This window comes from Xenopus laevis, chromosome 6L (genome assembly GCF_017654675.1).
Source record: "Xenopus laevis strain J_2021 chromosome 6L, Xenopus_laevis_v10.1, whole genome shotgun sequence".
NCBI lineage: Eukaryota > Metazoa > Chordata > Amphibia > Anura > Pipidae > Xenopus > Xenopus laevis.
The window spans coordinates 159,604,733-159,620,647 of NC_054381.1; the positions used below are offsets into that span (position 1 = coordinate 159,604,733).

At 41.7% G+C, this 15,915-nt stretch overlaps 1 protein-coding gene across 6 annotated transcripts in view; it reads left to right on the top strand.

The window, feature by feature from the left end:
* Nucleotides 1–2,187: 2,187 nt before the first annotated feature.
* The window catches only part of LOC108718612 (adhesion G protein-coupled receptor B1-like), a 323,650-nt gene continuing 309,922 nt past the window's right edge, over nt 2,188–15,915 (top strand). For 2 of the 6 annotated variants that reach the window (XM_041566670.1, XM_041566671.1), the window contains exon 1: nt 2,249–2,873. The gene's annotated coding sequence lies outside the window, so the exon portion shown is untranslated. Of the gene's footprint in view, nt 2,874–15,915 lie in introns of all 6 variants that reach the window. The other 4 variants (XM_041566669.1, XM_041566667.1, XM_041566668.1 and 1 more) reach the window with 4 other exon arrangements.

Sequence of the window (15,915 nt, forward strand, 5' to 3'; positions counted from 1 at the left end):
TCCTACTACTAGTTGCACTACTGCTAGGTGCAGGAAACCCAAATCAATCTAATCCCTGAATATTCACTGCCTCCTGTAACAGTAAAACCACCATCACTGCAACCAAACAAGTCCCCCATGTAGTGTGTATAAACTTCATAGCCAAAGTAACCCCAACTATTCTATACCCCCCATACACTGGATCAAAGACAACCTTCCATCTATCCAACAATTCATAAAACTCAGGCAAAAATCTGTTACAAGGAGTCCAACCCCCTGTCTGGAATTTTATCCCTCCAACCCCCTGTACAACCCGCCCCCCATTTTGGCATTTTGTACTCCCACCCCACACAAGACATGAAATATTTTCCATGTAATTAGTATTTTATTAACCCCCCATACAAATATATTCACTAGATAGACCGGCCCCACCCCATGACTCCCCATTAATGTTCCTCTCTGTATAATATTCTCTACACCCCTTGCCCTTATAAAGTCCTTCCGACAGTTTAATAGAGAGGGGTCCAATCCTGCCCATCTAATTCGTATCATTCCAGTGCCTCCATAGAATATAAATAACTGCCCACCAGGTACAGAGCAGATCTGCTTCATCCCCCAAAATCCCAATAATCTGTCCAGCCACATTTATTATATACCGACCCCAATAATACTGCTCTACAGCAAGTGGAAGGGCAAAGCACTAAGGTCTCTATTTGACCTGCAGTGACACCCCCTGCTCCCAAGCACCCAAGCACCCATCATCATGTGTCAGCCCTGAGCTTCAGGTACTAACGCACATACACACAACATGTCTACACATAGCTTTATTCAGTCGTCATGGAAACTCACAGAATGACAAGCCTAAGGGGCACAATTTAGGATCCTGCAGAGAGAAAGAGGGGGGCACCATCCTTGAGTTCCTATTCATTCCTATCCATTCCTATTCCTTCATATTCCTTCCTATTCCATTCCTATCCATTCCTATCACTTCCTATTCATTCCTATTCCTTCATATTCCTTCTTATTCCTTCCTATTCATTCCTATCTGTTCCTATCCGTTCCTACCCCTTTCTTTTCCTTCCATACCTTCATATTCCTTCCTATTCATTCATATGCATTCCTATCGCTTCCTATCGCTTCCTATTCCTTCCTATCCCTTCCTATTCCTTCCTTTTCCTTCCTATCCATTCCCATCCCTTCCTATTCCTTCCTATTCATTCCTATCCATTCCTATCCCTTCATATTCTGTCCTATTCCTTCCCATTCATTCCTATCCATTCCTATTCATTTCCATTATTCCTATCCCTTCCTATTCATTCCTATTCATTTGTATCCCTTCCTATTCCTTCCCTTTCCTTCCTATCCATTCCCATCCTTTCCTATTCATTCCTATCCCTTCCTATTCATTCCTATTCATTCTTATCTTATCCTATCCCTTCCTATTCATTCCTATTCCTTCCTATCCATTCCCATCCCTTCCTATTCCTTCCTATTCATTCCTATTCCTTCCTATTCCTAGCTATGCCGTCCTATTCCTTCCTATCCCTTCCTATTCATTCCTATTCATTCTTATCCCATCCTGTTCCTTCCTATTCCTTCCTATGCCGTCCTATTCCTTCCTATCCCTTCCTATTCATTCCTATTCATTCTTATCCCATCCTGTTCCTTCCTATTCCTTCCTATCCCTTCCTATTCCTTCCCACTATCCAGGATCAGACACAGAGTCCTGAGCTCATTTCAGCACCAGGCAAGGTGACAGCGCTCGGAGGTCTCAGGCAGCTCCTCAGGCTTCATTCCATCACTTCTTCTTCTTCTTCTTCTTCTTTTTGGGTAGCTCCAGGGCAGCTCTGGGGGGGGGCAGAAGAAGGTGAATCACTTGTTTCAGTGAACTCATTCAGACCCCCCTCCCAAGTACCTCCCCCCCCCTAAACAATCCATTTCTCAGGAGATCTGCCTTCATCCTTGGCTCAATGCTTCAACTTTCTTCAGTTGCCTTGGGATGGCCGTTGTGTTTGTCCCCTCCCCCTGCAGATGCAAACTTGTTTAGGAGGAACTAACCCATTCTCAGCACAAACACACACACACAAAAGCTCCCTGCTCCCTTGTGTTCCGCAGAGCTCAGCAGCAGCAGCAGAGCTGGGGATGCACCGTGCAGAGAAGCAGAGCTCTCAGAAGAAGAAGCAGCAGCAGCAGCAGAGTTTGCTCTTTCTAGTTGTGTGTTTGTCTGTGCGAGTGTTGTGCGTTTTATTCTTGCTGATGTCTCTTGCTCACTGCTCTACCCTCCCTCCCACCCCCTCTCTCTAGTTTCTCTTCCCTTCTCCTCTCTCTCTCTCTCTCACTCTCTCTCACTCTAATGTGTGATCTGGAAAGCTTATAAAGCCTGATGTAATTCTTAATGCAGCCCCTGGCTACAAAGACTGGATGTAGTTGCACAGAGTAGCAAGGATCACAAAAAAGCAGCAGGAGAAGGGAAAGCAGCAAATACCGGTGGATTTTAAGCAAAATATCTCTGGGAAGCCTTTGCTTTGTGGGAAAGGCACCGGTGAATTATTCCCGAAGAAGACTTTGATTGTCTCGTTGGATCTAACCATTTATTGGCTTTTAACGGAAGGTTTCCTAGGGATTTTTTCCTGATTCCTCTTTCCTCCTCCTAAAGGCTGAATGTGTCTGATTTATCCGAGGCTCCTCTCCGTAGCTGTCGATTGCATGCGAAGTTGAGACAAGAACGCTATCCTCATCATTATCATTCCGTAAGGACTTTGCGCATTTCAGCCTGTTGTGTTTTTTGGCGTGGAAAAAAAAGGGGGCTCGTGCTAGGGGGGGGCTGAATCCTTAATCCGTGGAATGTATTTTTTTTGCACCGGAGGAGCCTGTTTAAAGTGAAAGAGTTGAAGGTAAGGAAAGTTATTTTTTTTACTGGAATAAGGGAAAGAATTTGGGGAGACTGGGGGGGTTGATTATTTTATTTTCCAGGGTTTCTGCTTGGATTCAACTTTTATATCCTTTTAATATAAAGAGGGGATATGATGGAAAGATTATGGAAATCTATAGGTGGGAAGGTGCTTGTGTTTACACACAGTGTGTAGAGTGATTGTACAGCAGCTCAGGGTATATCTGCATGAGCATTAACATACAATGACATATATCATGCCTCTGTGGCACTTTAGGAGTTCAGTTATAATAAAGAGGATACTAATGGTGGGTTATTAGGCATTCTGGCTCCCAGGCGACTGATAATTGTTTCCCTAAAGTCGGGGGTTCTGCCCCTGTCACCACTACATGTGGCATTCTCCCATCTGCAATTGCCCTGCAATATTGTATCAGCTTACACTTTGAGTAGATGCAGCGGTGCATTGAGTGGCTTCACCTGCAACATGTGAATATCCACATTCCCATCCAAAGATCATTCCTGAACTCGACTGCATCCATTAGACACCACTGGGCTTGAAGTTCTGACTTGGGTGATTGAATGGTGTGGGTGCCCTGCTCAATGCAAGTCTACATGGCTGTATATTGTGGCGTCTCCTCCAGCCGACCAGGCACCTATCCTCTCGCACAATGAGACATTGCCAGTAATTACTAGGTAGCCCTGTGTGAATTACATTGTACACGTAGGAGTTAATGTCAAATTGCCTCATCTCCCAATCATTCTTTCCAGCCTCTTGTGATCATACTCCCAAATGCAGACTTTGTCGTTTAGTTATTAAAATGCAAATACCTCGGGCAGGAACGAGAATCTTCCTCTAAGGTGAGAAGCTCTCCCATGGCTAGAGATGGATATTAGAGCAGCATCTCCTATAGGAACCCAAACCCGTTGGCTCATTATGTGAGATGAGGCAACATTAGCACCGGGGATTTGGGAATTGCTGCAGCTCTGTGCACCCCCAGTCTGGATTTGTGCATGATCTGCTGGGTTTGCAGATGATGGGTGCCCACCTGCTTTATAACAATGTCAGCAGTCTCTGGATGGTGCATGCAGATGACTCTAGACTTGTTGAGCTTGTTCCTTGCTCTGTTTCTTTTACACAGGCTTCATGACCCCCCACTAAACCTACAAACCCCCAAAATGATTTAGCAGCTACCTACCAGCCTGACTAAATGAACAATGCTTGGTGGGCACATGATCAGACATACCTTCTCCGTGACTAACCCAAGAGAAAAAGCCTCCTTAGATGTGAGAAATTCCCAGCTTGTGAGAATAACACCTCCATCCATGGGAAAATGATGTTAATAAGATTTCCAATTACACCGGGAAACTCTATATCTATTCTGAGCCGTGGGAGAGAGACACAGCTCCTTCCCTGATGATTTTATTGTAAATTTGCTAATTTTGTGCTGATTTCATAGGGTTAACGTGCCCTTGACTACAAAGAGCCACCAACTGTAATGAGGTATTTGCCTTTTTCAGGGGTTCATGTTCAATGATAGAACATATTCCAGGGAAAGTGGTAGGGAGATCTAAGAAGCAATGCTGTATACTAAATAATGCCTTCCAAGCAACGTTCCTCCAAGGCTGATGTACTGAGAGGAGACGATGGGCTTTGACCAATGTCAGATGAAATGTCTTTATATTAACAGCTTCAACTTGTTGACATATAACAGGGGGACGTTTCAGTAGGAACATTGGGATCAATTGCTGCTCTCTGAGGGAAAAGCCTCCCCAGCAGGAAATGCAGAGGTCATTAAGCACCATTTAGCCATTGTTTGGGTGCAGAAAAAAGATTGATTCGCAGTGAGACCTTTCACTTGACATAGGTGGAAGTGCTGGTCCATGTTGTTCCTGAGATTCTTTCAACCGCAGGAAGGAGGCACCTCACTAGGGTCCCTAGACATGTCTTATTTCAGTATAGTGGGCACTGGTCCTACAGTAGGGTCTTAATATAAAACATTTCAGACATTTTGGAAACATTAAGTGTATTTCAGAAAAACTTGAGAGGAAGAGAGATCTACTGGACTCAATGTCTGGGGTTTTAAGTAGCCACCTGCCTTAGATCCTAGCATTCAGGATGACCGTTCCTCTGTGGTTCTCTTGATGTCTCAAGGGTTAGAAGTACCAACTCATGGGCAATTTAGTGTTGTATGCTTATTGTTGAGGGGATCATCCCATTTCAACATTTTTCCTTGTTTGTCTTGGGTGAAAAGGGGGGGGGGGGGTAAAGATTACATTTATAAGCCTCTGTTTCTGGCCAGAGAAGTAGATACAAATTATTTGGAGGAATATTTTCGATCAAAACAATTATTTTACTCAGCCCTTATTCAACGGAATGACTCAATATTGAGCTTAAATACCATTGGTCTTTCCCTACTGCATCGAGATTCTGTTTAGTTCTACTTGTACAACACAATGAAATACGGTCCTGCTCAGCCCAGAGCAATAAGGCATGGCATGTGCCTATAACATAAGCTCTACTGCACCATTTTCCCCTAATGATACCCTTTCCCTATAAACCAAGAGAAACGGAAATCCTTTCATTGCGTTAATCAATGTGGCAGTTTTATACTGCATTTATGTACTGTAGAATTTTATATTTTAGAGGGAAAGTCACATTGCTGATTATATTGTGGTAAGTGTTAAATAGCACTGGGCCTTCAGCTGTTGCTGAACTACAACTGCCAACAGGGGATTCTGGGAACTGTAGTTCCCTAATGCATTTAACAACGTCTGCTACCAATTGAAGTAGCTTGAATGAGAGACAGTGACTAAGAAAATAGGAGACTTTACGATACTAAGAATTAAGCTTTACCTTCGCTGTCCGACTGCATGCTGGTTGCTAGGAATAAGTGGCCATACCAACCACATAGCAGTAAGGATTAGTAGAGATCGATCATTTTAAACCATACAATTTGCTTGGATCGCCTGTAAGATGCCAGAAGTTTATTTCAAGGCTGATTTTTCCCTTATGAGCACAATAATTGGGGACCTTTTGCCTCTGTTAATCAATTGCAGGGAGGAAGGTTGAACAGAAATATTGCTGTTAAACAGTTTTTTGAATGCAGCTGCTTTTTCCCCCAAAATCAATTAAGGTTATCAGTCATCGGCAAAATAATGTCATGAGAAATATCTGGGGTATTTTTTTTTTTTGGGATATGCCCTGGATTGGGGCTTCAATTTACGGCTTCCCTGTGTCCGATTGCCGACTTAGTTCCCTTGTGTCCAGGAAGGAGTTAATAGTCCTAGAAATGACTTCATTAAAACTAAATTCTGATAATGGCTTTTTTTTTTATCCTGTTTCATTATTCCGAAGATCAATGGAGCAAGAGAAAGTATTTGTTCCCAGTGGTTTTGGGCTGAGCCCTCTGGTCGTTATTAGGAATCTGTTCCCTGTAGAATTAACCACTTTATCAAGCGTGAAGCAGTGTCGTGCCATTGATGGAGCCTAGAGGGAGCTAGAGAGCTATTTCTTTTTTATGCATCTGCCCATGAAGCAGAATAGGGGCACAAGGAAGCTTTATGTCTGTGCAACTGCCCTAATAACACTGCAGACAAACAAGACCATTCAGCTCACACATTGCCCTTATTTACTTACCCGAACAGTGGTGCTGCCATGCTGCATATACTATCAGCACCTGTGTATGGCAATAGTTATTCTGGAATGGAAAGGGTTAACCCCCGAGACCATCACACACAGACGATGCACTAAAGGGTCCGACGTCCAGTCATTTATCAACATGGAGCTTGTATATTATTTATTACTGTGTATAGATATATATATATATATACTGATGGGGCTGTTTGGCTGTGGGCAGTTTTGGGCTGAATTTACAGAATTAAATTCAGAAATCTCTGAATACGTAAAGTAGATTTGGTTAAATACCGCAGAGTCCAGTTTTATCTGCATTGTTTTCATTTGGTAGCGTGTGTGGGGTGGGTCGGGGGGTTGATGGCACAGAGGAGGGGGCCACCAGCGATATTATTAAACGTGCACCTCGGCTTCTATTAACACGCTCTGCCTACAGAAAGAGACTGCCATTTGCATGAACATAATCACATCAGCAGTGCACGATGCCCTCGGAGGCTGCTCTGTCTGAGGAGTCGGCTCTGGGCTTGTTGCAATTTACTACATCATTTGCCTGCAATAAAGCTCCACATGGGAGGGGATGAAATTCAGTTGCAGAGCTGACGATCACATGCTGCCATAGTTTTATGGGATCTCTCTGTACAGACTATGAGCAAACTTAGGGGACTGTTCCTGCTGAATTGTGCTTAGAACAGGGGATACCTGTGCTGCCATAGTTTTATGGGATCTCTCTGTACAGACTATGAGCAAACTTAGGGACTGTTCCTGCTGAATTGTGCTTAGTACATGGAATACCTATGCTGCCATAGTTTTATGGGATCTCTCTGTACAGACTATGAGCAAATGTAGGGGATTAATCCTGCTGAATTGTGCTTAGTACAGGGGAAAACATATTCTGGAATACATTTAAGGCATCAATTTCAAAGGACAGCTAATAAATTGTTCCTTCAAATGGTAAAGAATGCATGACCACAACTCCATTTATGTTATAACGTAGGAAGGGAAAAATGAAGAGAGATAATTGCATTGTAAATAATTTTACATTTATATTTTGGCCAGATACAAAGGAAGGTCCCAGTTAAATCTATGGCTGTATTGTAGCTTTTATTTTACATAGAAGAGTATCTCTTAGTTCTTGATGATTTCTTAGATTAGATTGAAAATAAATAAATAAATCTGCTTTTTCTCTAAAGCCTGGGGAGCACTTGGTGGTGGACCTGAAATATTTCCCGGTTAGGCTCCCTGATGGGCAGAAATGCAGGTCCCTTTAATATTTAATTGAAAGAGCTTCTCTTTTTCAGAAAGGTTATTTTTTCCATTTACCTCCTAATACCCAAACATGAATGCATTAGGAATGTTCTCCTGGCCTTGCTCTTTGCTTAACCTGTCAACTGAGATCAAAACTGGAGTGATTGTTCTGTGGATCGCTCGGCACCGATTTATTCTCCCATGAGCTTATTGGAGTAGAAACGTTGTAATACTCTATGTATTCTCCAAGGTGCTACGGGGCCAGGTATCCACTGTTCTCACTTATTGAAAGAATGGAGTCTTGGTAAACTGGAAAGTCCATGGTCTATGAAAAGGTGTCCTTGGTCATTTCTATGGTGGTGAAATTTCTTGCCCTAAATCTCCTTCCAAGCTACATTTTTAAATTCTTTCAGCCCTTGACAACCATGAAAGAAGGAAAAATAACTGGAACAGCTTAGTTATCGTGGAACTACACAGTTTAAGTTGATCTGGTTTAGGCGTAGAGACCTGAAGGTCAAAACCTCTGCTGAGAGGTCCTTCATCATTTGTGGGAGGTTTGGAGAGCTTGGCGTTTTGATGGCTAAAAACAACAAGACTGAGCTTCAAAGAACGTCACTCTCCATTCATGGGAAGCTCATCAACATCCCAACGTAGTCTCGCACATCATTCCAGGTCTCTGGAGCAATGAAGAGCTATCTCACAATTTATCACAGCATGCTTACTCAAGTAATATGATTAGCTCCTCTGAGGAGCAGCAGTGAGAAAGAGATAACATGGTTATCAGCGTTGTCATGAGTCTTCCATCTGCAAGAACCCTGTAGGGAAAAGATGGATATGACTTGGCCCATTTCAAGCATGTGGTGCTAAAATGATTGAGGAAGATGAGGCAGAACTAGAACCTGATTGGCGCAACTTGATGGACTTGTTTCAGCCACATTTACTCTAATATTGTGTTACTATGAGATTATGACTAGAGCACATGATTTATATGGTACCTCATGGGGATGACCACAGATATGTCAAGAGGTTCATGTTTGTATCATATAGGATTCTAAATAGGAGGAGATAGTCATGAAATGTCCACCCCTGAGAAGCTTCAAAGAACCCATTTATAGCCACTGTATGGGCATCAAGGCCAAACCCAAATCTCTAGCATGCCTACATTTATCCATCATATAGAGAGCCACTTTAGATTAGACCTTTATTCCAATAAGTGCTTTTCTTTCCGTTTATTCATGCCAATTATTCTCCATGCTTATAAATGAAGGGCAATTTGCCCTCCTTCAAAGCATCTTCCAGGCCATCTCCAAATCTCTAATGCTTCAGACGCGGAGCGTTAATGGAAGTATTTAATGCAGCGAGGATTCAATACAGATTTTGCACATGGCAATAATATACAGTTATCAAGATGAGCTATTGCAAGAGGAAGAGTTAACTGGCTGCACTGTACTCCATGCAATAAATACATGTGTAAAGGGAGGGATCATTAATCTTAGCCAGGAGCCCCCTGAGATATGATAAGCCAAACCATATAACGCTGCCTTGGTCAACCTGTCCAACCATGAAAGGGCTAAATCATTCTGTATTCTCTCACTGCACTTGCAGACTGCTCAGGGATGAACTAGTTTATGTTCTCTATACCCCTGAGAAGAAATTATTTGTGGTAAAATATAGAGTAGGCAGAGGACCATCCAAGAATAGGGTCAATGTAATGTGCTGAAAGGGAGAGGAATTGTCTGTGTAAAATATTCAGCACTTAATTAATAATCTGGGCAGAAATAGATTAATTGGGAGGGGTGATTGGGTTTCATGTAGCAGTGACTGCACTACATGTTCCCATTGTGTTCATTACACAAAAACAATTTCTATAGTAGCCTCTGGGAAGGGAGTGTGACTGTGGGATAGCAGGTATAGTAGAGAGAGATGGTGCCTATAGTAACAGTGGATAATAGTCTCTGGGAAGGGAGTGTGACTGTGGGATAGCAGGTATAGTAGGGAGAGATGGTGTCTATAGTAACAGTGGATAATAGTCTCTGGGAAGGGAGTGTGACTGTGGGATAGCAGGTATAGTAGGGAGAGATGGTGTCTATAGTAACAGTGGATAATAGTCTCTGGGAAGGGAGTGTGACTGTGGGATAGCAGGTATAGTAGGAGAGATGGTGCCTATAGTAACAGTGGATAATAGTCTCTGGGAAGGGAGTGTGACTGTGGGATAGCAGGTACTGTATAGTAGGGAGAGATGGTGCCTATAGTAACAGTGGATAATAGTCTCTGGGAAGGGAGTGTGACTGTGGGATAGCAGGTATAGTAGGGAGAGATGGTGCCTATAGTAACAGTGGATAATAGTCTCTGGGAAGGGAGTGTGACTGTGGGATAGCAGGTATAGTAGGGAGAGATGGTGTCTATAGTAACAGTGGGATAATAGTATCTGGGAAGGGAGTGTGACTGTGGGATAGCAGGTATAGTAGGGAGAGATGGTGCCTATAGTAACAGTGGATAATAGTCTCTGGGAAGGGAGTGTGACTGTGGGATAGCAGGTATAGTAGGGATAGATGGTGTCTATAGTAACAGTGGATAATAGGTGCCGGCGACTATTCTTAGACGCCGGCGACCGTTTTTGCGCTTGACCCGAGTATAAGTCGAGGTAGAGTTTTTCAGCATATTTTGGGGGCTGAAAAACTCGGCTTATACTCGAGTATATACGGTACATAATATCTGGCATAGAATAATTAAGGGTTCTGAGTGCATGAAGCGAGTGAGCTCTTTACCTGGCATTTATTGAATGGATATTGTACTTAATCCCCAGGGCTTGCTTTCAGTGAGGGAAAGTAAAGAAAATTAGCAGCAGATTGGATACATTTGAAGTGCATGCACCATTGATTTGGCTTAAACAATTATTTACGCTGGGTTTGCAGTGAGGTTTCTAGGAACCGGAGAGTAGGACAGACAGAAGTCAGAAAGCATTTGGCTGGAAGAACTGTCCCTATATACTGTCCCTATTTACAATGAACACAGCAAAACATCCTCATTTTAAGGTGTCAGGCCGTTTCTCTCATTGAATATTACATCCGATGATATGAAGCAGGACCAAGTGACAGTTGCTGATGTTCCATCATAGAATTGTAGCCAAGGAAGGACTCTTTACATTAATAACACTCCATTTTGCACAATGCTGAATGCCCTTGGGTGGGAAAGCGGATGTTGTGTCGTGTTATATCAGCGGGAAGAGAGAATATGTTGGCTCTTTGCTGGATAGAAGGAGACACATATCATTTAAGTTCTTTGTTGACTCTTTCCTTCTGAAGCCCTGAAGGCAAATTACAACCAGAATAAAATGTTTAAATAACATCTTATTGCTTTTAGGCTCTTGAACCTGGTTACTTTTTTAGATGTTGATCTGAGATAGTGCCAGTGCCATGGTCAGAAACCAACCAGGGTCCCAAGATAAATCAGAAATATGTAGAACCCATGAGAGGTTCTGCTCACCCATCACTGTAATTCAATGTGACACATACTATAACTGAATTGATGAAGGCAATGGCACCTTGACATGAGAAGCTCTTCACATAAACTACTTGTTTCAGGTCTTACCATGTTACTTCTATTTCTTGGATGGATCACATGGTATAACTGGATTTGTAAAAAGCAACACCCACCTAGGTAGGAGGAACACCGCTATTATAGTGTCTGTTTGATTCAGAGATGTAAAACTAGATATGAAGAAGGCCTCATATAAATGTCATGTCATAGCAGAAGTAGCTATTTCATGGGGCAGCCTTATTTGATTATATTATATATATATAATATGTATATCTTCTGTTTATACCTATAAAAAGACCTCATATAAATGCCCTGTTTTGCAGAAAAAGCCATTTCATGGAACAGGCCTTACTTGATGTCTTCAATTTATAGCTATAACTATTGTGTTTTATAGAGAGAGAGAGACTGTATTACTCCTGTAAATAAACCTCATGCAGAGGACACGTAGAGACATAGTATTGTAGATTTTTGACAGCAGAAAGGAATTAATTGCCTTGTCACCTTATAGTGACCTTGGACAATACTCTTTTGAAAAATAGCATTTAAGTTCCAAGGGTAATTCCATACTGCACTTGGTCTGGATATATCTCACCATTTCTCAAGCAGTGTTAGGAGCTTCCAAATAATAAGCAATGAGAAGCACCTTCAACCATGGTTTGTCCAAACACTCAGTTGAGTATATACAGGTTTGACGTTTCCCTTTGAGTGTGACCCATGATGATTTTCTGAGATATGTCTCCAGGAATAGGCTTGAAATAAAAACCAACATGGAATACAGACAAGTCATAAGGTGGGATCGTACCCGAAAACAGAAATTCCAAAACTGAGGGGCCCAAAGTAATGGACAGAGTCCCGGGCTGAATGTTGTCTAGGATAAGATTTGGGGTGACTACATCGATTGTTTTTCTGGATAGCCATGTGATGTATCTCGGTCATTGTGGGCGGTCAAAGAAAAGGATTAAAACTTGAAACTTCTGCTTTCTACGATAAGGTCTTAGGCAACCTTCCCCTTGTATTCTAACTTGGAAACAATATGGCAGCTTTGTTGAGCATGGAGTCATATCCAACTGATGTGATGATCCTTCTGGTAATGTCATATATACGTTCCAGGTGAAAATATGTACCAACCACACAATATGAAAGTGGTGTCTTGTGATAAGGATCTTGATAGTGGTAAGTGCCCATGTATCTATATAGCAAGTACATAACATAAGCTATGCCCAGAGCTGTTAGACTGAGACCCCACTTTAATGGAGGTATTATATATAGTGCCACTTATGCCTCAGTGGTAGATTGACAATGAGGCCCAATGTGTTATTGTATTTTGAACACAACAATTTCATAATAAAAATAAACAGCAGACAAGGAAAGGCCACTCATTTCGACTGTGCAGTTTTAGTGAATATATGGTTAACTAGAAGGATGTTAAAACCCAAGAGCGAGTGAGTTCAGAAGGCCAATTAAGTGCCCTCTGGGCAGAGAATCTGAAAGCGATGAACAAATTAGATTTCCTTTAAGTGCCATGGGAACCATTACGAGACCCAACTGCCAACAATATCTTTTGTGTTGATATATTGTACTTGTAATTTTTTTCTCAGGGTATTTTCACAATGTATGTTTTAATTATGTCACAACGTGTTTTATGTGCAATGTATGAGGAGATTTGCTGAGGCAACAGAATTTCTCCCAAAACAACCCAACGAATCCTGTCCCTACATGACTCGATCAGCCGCCAGTTGGATTCAAAATTGACTTTCCAACACAAGAAAGTTGTCTGCAAATAAATGTAGAATAAATAAGGAATGAGGACTTTGTAGTAGGTTCCCCATGAGATAAGCTGTCAGTTTGCTCTTCCAAACCTCAGCCTGAATAGGAAATAAGTGTTAATGGTTTTTATCAGCAAGCTTTTGGCTTTGCGAATTAGTGAGTCACTATCGTGGAGATGCTTGCTATTTATTGCATTCTTTATGAAGATTTAAATTGCTTTCACCTGCCTGGGAAGACGAGATAGGCTTTTGTTGACATTTTGTTGGACGTAGATTGGCTTCTCCCTTCTGTTAACAGATAAAAATGAGTAAGGAGCTCGGTCTGCGCTTGACTAGGAGGCTGCAGATCAAGGGTTGATCAACTGCACTGAAATTGACTATTGAGCTCTTTTATTGCCCGCACCGTCATCAGCGCTGAAGATAATGCAGATAATTGAGGTATTTAAATCTTAGTCATTGAATATGGCGACCGCAGAGCTGTGATTCATTACATGGCAGGTTAAGATATTTGTGACTCCAAACCAGAGCTAAATATGTTCATGATTGAAAGCAACGCTTGTGTTTTGATTGCATCTTGATAAACTGGGCTCCAGGCAGACACAGTGAATCTGAACCGCTATGAAATGCCATTTGTAAGATGGGAGCCGCTGCAGTCTTGCTCTGGTTTTTCAAACGATACCAATCTGAGTTGATGGACCTTATTTGTTTTATATTCTTCTCAAAATTGGTTTCAATCAGCTGGTTCCTATGTGTTATTATTGTAATTATGGAACCTTCATATTTATGTATTGAAGAAACATGGAAAACAATGACTGAGATGCACCTTGTGCTTGATGGATTAAAACAGAACCATTAGATTCTGTGTTTTTTTTAAACATAAATTATTTGCCTGCTTTAAAGCTACTCTGCCATTGGAGGAACTATGAGCTTTTTTGTGGGAGCCATGGTCACTAATATATTTACACACACAATGCAATAACAAGGGTGAGGGAAGAAGAGGTAAGTCTTAAATAAGTTGGTCATAATGGTGGTGGTGATGAATCAGGCCTAGTTTCTTTGCACTCTGGTCTACTGGAGTCTACTTAAGCTGACCATGCACATAATATACACATTGTCAAGGCTATTACACCATTTTGCTTATCAAGGGTGAAGGTAGAAGAGGTAGGACTTAATAAAATTGGTCATAATGGTGGTGGTGAGGAACCAGCCATAGTTTTTTTGCATTGTGGTCTACTGTAGTCAACTTAAGATGACTGTGCACCTACCAGTAATATTGTATGTTTATTGGTAAGTGTAAGGTGCCCAGTTGATTCTGATTAATATCCATGCCCCATTGTTGGCTAGTTCATGGTGCATCAGCAGAGGGGGAAATGAAAAGGAGCAGCAGATCCTCTTCCCTTACTCTTGCTATGAGTGTTTGTGCAGTGTGTAGGAAGATTGACATACTCCAGTGTGTGGCCTTTGGCAGATTTTCATCTGTTCATCTTGTGGGATGATCAGGTGGTCTGCCCTTGTATGGCTGCCTTTACACCACTGCCATATTTGTATGCCTTAATTGTATTGCAGAAGCAGATTGTCCACCTTTTAGGGCCCTGAGAGATGAGGAGATTAGTCACCCCGTGAATAATGCAGTTGACTAATCTCCTCCAAGTGCTTTCCCACCAGCAATATGGAATCACTGGTGGGAAAAAAGTCAAATTACCTCACCATCAAACTTTGGGGTGACTTTAGAAAGCCAAAGGGATTTGTACATTTCTCCACCAGTAATATTGCCAGTGAGAAAGCATTTAGAGGAGATAGAGAAGATTAATCAATGGGCGGCTGATTTCCTCGTCAGTCAGTGGCCTTTGTAAATGTAGCCTAAGTGGTTCCTATATTTATTTTAAATAGCATACAGCAATGTGGTGGAGAGTGAGGCCTCAGCCCCTCAACGTTCTCCTTAAAGAAGAAACAAATAAATATACAAGGCATGTGAAACAGCTGCACCACACATAAGATCGATCATTTACACACTTCATTACGTGGCTCACTGGAATGGAGAAGGCCTGTTAATACTCTATTAATATACCATGCACCTTGGGAACTATGAGCCCAAGTCACCTAAACAACAATCATATTTCTTTCAAGGGATACAATGATATACTGGGAAAGGCATGAAAGTCACCAGATTGGGCTTGAAGGCATCTAAACAGCTTTGTGCACATCTATTACAATTTCCACAATCCACTTAAAAAGCAGATTTATGGCCAACGTAGCAAATCGCTTCCAAAGATCAATTTTGCAAGTCTGTCAACATGAACAGAACCGATGATTTACTGCTGTTTCGCTTCTTATTCTGCATTTTCCCAAATAACCACTCATTATTTTCTGTTTATTTTTGTCTCCAACTCCTCCTGCTTCTGAGTATTCACTTCTTTGATTCTCATATCAATCTTCTGCGCGTTTGCGAGTGACAGCCGCTAAACATCTGTTGCCCATCATCTCAGACAACGTTATGTCTTCCTGGTGATTTATGGTTTCTTTAATGGTTTGGGACAATGGCCCAAGTAAGAAAAAGAACTGGTCCTGGTTATTCGTTGCCTCTTTTTGATGATTCCGGATATTTCCATTTATATGAAAAATAAAATGTAACTTGACACTTTTAATTGTAAAGTCACATGATGATGTTTCATTTAATGAGATTTTTCCGAAGGCAAAAAAGTCAATTAGAGAGTTGTACGTAATTGGTGACGGCCAGGCATAGTACGTCTTCTTCCATTTTCTTTACTCAAATGCATTGAAGCAAATCATTTCAATTTGCACGACAATTTTCTGAAGGTATACGGCCATGTTAATTGATTCCTTTCAAGCTGCACTCTTTCTTC